The following is a 4,823-nucleotide window of genomic DNA, read 5'->3' on the forward strand; positions in this document are numbered from 1 at the left end:
TTATAAAGGTTTACAAGATATTTTAAACCTTTGTTACATTGGCACTCCACTTCGTAATTTTATGAGAAGTAATTAAAGACGTTATATCCGTATCATCCTCTTGAACAATGTTACTCGATATATGTAATATGCATAAGTAGCTGTGCAATATATTGAGGTCATTTATGCCTCAGGATGCATTAATTTATGCAATTTTGGTTCCCGTGAAATGAATTTTTTACGGAATACAAAGTAATTTATTGTGATAAACGAAAAAGACAATAAGAAAATGAGTCAGAAATAATTATGAAATAATAACGTGTAACGTATTATATGTATAATAGCTTAAGCATATTGCAAATAAGAAGATAAATATAATTAATAGTTGTTTTATTTTGAAAAATATAATAAGCCTGTATTACCGTATACATGTTTTTAAAATTTACATAGTAGTAATATATTATACATTAATATATCTTAGATGTTGGTAAAAAAGTGGTCTGTTAAAAGTCTCTTTCTTTTGTATTCGCGAACAGCCGCTTGGTAAAATTGAAGTGGATCTTTGACAAAAGTAATGCAGTACTCAGCAGCAGCTCTTGTTAACTTAAAATTATGCTTCTGAAATCGTTGAAGTATTATCTGAGTGTAGTTTAAGCACTCTATAAAGTTGTTTTAAGTTGAGGAGAACTTTTAACTTTAATAATGCGCACTTATAAAGAATTTAAATTTTTTGTTCCAAAACGTTAATCTTATCGATTATAGTGTGAAATTTCTCGTATGTTACATTGTTTATTTTTTTTCTACTTCTGTTCAAGCTACAGTCACTGATAATTTGATTTTAAGCTTGTAAGTTTCATGCAGGTTGACCTAACAGGGTAAAAACTCCTCAAAAGAGTTTATTAAGACTGATTTTATTTATATAAAAAAGAAACAATTTACGCAATTAAGTTAATGTGAATAAAATAACAGGAAAGTTAAATGGGTTCACTACAATACGTACGTATGTACGGGGAGTGGATGGAAAGAAATAATAGCCAACCGTAACTAATAATACAACGATAGCTTTACATTTTTATATTGCTTTTCAGTTGAATACACAACACATTAGTCGTCTTTCTAATGAGAATATCAGGCAAATGATAATAATAATAAGACTAATATTTTTGACAGTCATGAACCTGACACGTTACTTTAGTTCTGAGTGTGAATTTAACATTAAGTAGCTTTCGTTAACGAACATCATACAATACCATGAAACCTTAATTAGGTTTATTACAAACTTCCTTACGGTACCTGAGTAAAATCGATATTGTAATCTTTTAGATGTTTTAAGGATACTTTGGAAAACATACTGTGCGAAATCTTTCCGAGTGGTTGAGTGCTACTTCCTAAGTGACTCAAAATACTGGAAAAACACAAAGTGTTATTATAATTCAAATTCAAATCTTTATTTCACAAAACGTTACATGTTATAGCAATGCTATAGTAACAGGTGATATTGTCTACTATTTTAAACTGTATTAATCATACAAGTAGTATTCGTCGATATAAATATTATTAAATTTAATTGCTAATATAAAAAGTACATTATTATTAGTCATACTGAATAAATAAATTTGCAACAGATAAAAGTAATTGGACATTATGAAAATTAATAATAAATTTAAAATTCAGACAAATTTTAATAAAACTTAACAATAACAATTAATTTAACAATAACTTAACAAATTATACATATTTGCCTGCAACAGATAAAAGTAACGGAATATTACGGTATTAAATAATAAATATAAAATTCAGATAAACTTAACATTAATAATTAATTTAACAATAAATTTAACACAGAAATATCTATTTATATCTTCAGGTGTACCTATCGAAGGTAGTTAATATAGGTGGGTTTTATTTTTGTTGACTATTTTATTTCATGGGTTTACATATCTGTTTCCTCTGTTACTTTGTCGTTGTCATCACAACATCAATTGTAAAAGTATAAAAAGTATAAATAATAATGCACATTTTAATTTTTGTGTTGTTTCTTGACTTGCACAATTAATTGCAGTTGCACAATTAAATATATATTTCAGCCTCGGTGCGGAAAACCATTTTCAGTCGATGGATGATAAACCGAAATTGCCAATAATTAGCATGCGCCTGCAAGTTTCTAGAACTTTTCTTCCTATCGTTGGGATAACTGTAAAGAATCTTACCACGTATTTTTTTGTCAGATTCTATTTCGTGTTTGGTTTTTAAACTGTGACAGATTGTATCTATCTTGTATGTTTAATGTGTTCACTTCTCCAATAATACCTTATAATATTATCATTGTATAATGCCTTCTTGTTTATTCCAGCTATTTTAATGGCTGAGCTTTAGCGAAGTCTATCACTTTGAGAGGCTGGAAAATTTTCATTTCTGTCCACCTATTCGCGATGACCTATAGAATATTTGGAACACTGAGTTACATTATGTTGCAAGTAACTCCTTGGATTGAGTTGAACGTTAGGGAATACTTTAAAATTGATGTTGTGATGACAACGAGAAAATAACAGAGGAAACAGATATGAACCCATGAAATAAAATAGTCAACAGAAATAAAACCCACCTATATTACCTACCTTCAATATGTACACCTGAAGATATAAATAGACATTTCTGTAACTCCATTAACGTATTTCAATAGATTTCTGTAAAGTTTATGTAACAGGAAAACCGAATGGCGTGTAGTATTTAAATTTTTGTACATTTATATTTGTAGGGGCTCAAAGTTTTATACACTCTAAATAATGTTACAGCTTTTAAAATTATCAACGTATTTACAATGTTCATATGTAAGAATATTGACTCTCTCTACCTCAGCTCCTTCGATAGCTCAGTTGGTAGAGCGGTGGACTGTAGAGTGAAAGTATACGCTGAAATCCATAGGTCGCTGGTTCAAATCCGGCTCGAAGGAATTATTTTTGAAAGTTACATGAATATTTTCATCCACCCATCCTATATATAAAATATTATTTTGCAATAACACGATTTTGTAAACTTTTCAAGTAAGTAGCTACAATTAAAATTAGTTCGAATATAATTAAAATGAATTAAAAGAGTTACAACAAATTAAGTCTTGTGAGTGTAGAGTCTCACTCACCGACATGCGCGTGGTTTACTTTCAGTCTCTCTCTACAGTCTTGTTTGAACGATTGAGATGGCAACTTCATTGTTTTATCTGGTTCTCAACTTTAGTTATTATTTTAAGAGTATTTTATTTCCTTTACACACAAAGGATAATGTTATAATTTGTTAGGCTATTAGATTGTACTTATTTGGTTTGGAGAAAATTGCTAGAAAATAAATATCAAACATATCATATCTATTTTTCTTGTCAAATTTTATGAAAAAAATGTAGATAGAGCGATAAATAATCATAAAATTTTAAACGTGTTTGTGATTAAACACACAGTATTTGAATTAAGTTTTCCAGTGCAGGAAAATCTAATCGTGTAAATGGAAGTATATTCACGCTCCTCTTTAATTCCTCTCATTAATACAACAACAATATTCATCCCAGCTCCCTTAGACTCGTTGTATTTAACATTCATATTTAATATTTTTCCACAAGGTACGAGAACAAGTTTTTACCTCCAGGTTATTACAGATTTGTTTCAATTCCACAATAGCCGATTTAGTCTATTCGGTGTATTTATGCATGTATGTATACAAACATCAGGAATGTTGTTACAAAATGTAATAAACATAACCCTAATTTTCTATTTACTATATTTAAAAATTTTAACTTTATGTTTGATGTTATATTAAATCATTCACGGTAAAATTACAGATTTGAAATTTTTATACGAAAGTTGGTGGTGTTTCGGAAGTAACCTTTAACGTCCGGGCAGGTGGACTTCTTGCTAGGACATGATCACTCAGCGGTCACTCATTCCAGCAGCAGCCACACTCGACGTTGCTTGATTCGGTTATCTTGCGATAACCGTTATACCCGCTACATTGGCAAAACATTAAAACGGCAAAATATTGAAACCTTTATCAACTGCAGACATTGATGGGAAAAGTGGCACTTTCTGTTTTAAGGCTACCAATTCAAAGCATGATACAGTTTCGGAAACCTTAGAACATAAGTATTACCAGTCTAATTAACTAAAACTGGGAAAGATATTTAACAACCTTCACACTAGAGTATGGTATTGTTCCAGATCAAAGTGCACAGTCCTGGACGTGACATCTTATTACCCAGGACTTTTTTTTTTCCTTTGGGATATTGGGGTGGATTCCTAGATCCTCACACGTCAACCTGAGCTTATTGTGTGCCCCTTTGTTGTTAGAGGGGTAAGCCTATCTTCGTGCCCTTAATTAGGCTAAGAAGCTTTTCCCCGATACTAGCATCTGGTTCGTCGCCTGGTTGTTTATCACCGAAAAGAGCCCTTCTCCTTGCTCCCAGTCTCTCACAGTCCAGTATTATGTGTTTTGGCAGTCTCTTCAGACTTATTGCAGAGTCTACACTCCGAGTCCTCATTTCGTAAACCTAGAGTGTTTAGGTGTTTCCTGAAGTGGCCCGTGTCCAGTGATCAAGGCAATCACTTGCTTAACCCGATCCCTCCCCAGCCCCATCAGCCATCTGGTGAATCCGGAGCTAGAATCGCAAGCAGTCTTTTGCCGAGTGCTTGTCCTTGGTGACTCTGCCACCGCAAGCGGTGTGTCTTCCTGACCATTTGTTTATACTTTGATAAGGCGGCTGACTTGCTTATACCACAACTCGGTTCTGGACCGGTGTATGGCATGCTTGCTCCGCTTTTGGCAAGCCTGTCGGCGCATTCGTTTGCCACCTATGCCTG

At 32.4% G+C, this 4,823-nt stretch overlaps 1 non-coding gene across 1 annotated transcript; it reads left to right on the forward strand.

Moving 5' to 3' along the window:
• The first annotated feature begins 2,840 nt into the window (after positions 1 to 2,840).
• Trnay-gua lies at positions 2,841 to 2,932 on the forward strand. The gene is given in 2 exon segments: positions 2,841 to 2,877; positions 2,897 to 2,932. It is a non-coding gene; the product is annotated as a tRNA-Tyr (tRNA).
• Positions 2,933 to 4,823: the final 1,891 nt, after the last annotated feature.

This window comes from Homalodisca vitripennis, chromosome 3 (assembly GCF_021130785.1).
Source record: "Homalodisca vitripennis isolate AUS2020 chromosome 3, UT_GWSS_2.1, whole genome shotgun sequence".
Classification (NCBI taxonomy): domain Eukaryota; kingdom Metazoa; phylum Arthropoda; class Insecta; order Hemiptera; family Cicadellidae; genus Homalodisca; species Homalodisca vitripennis.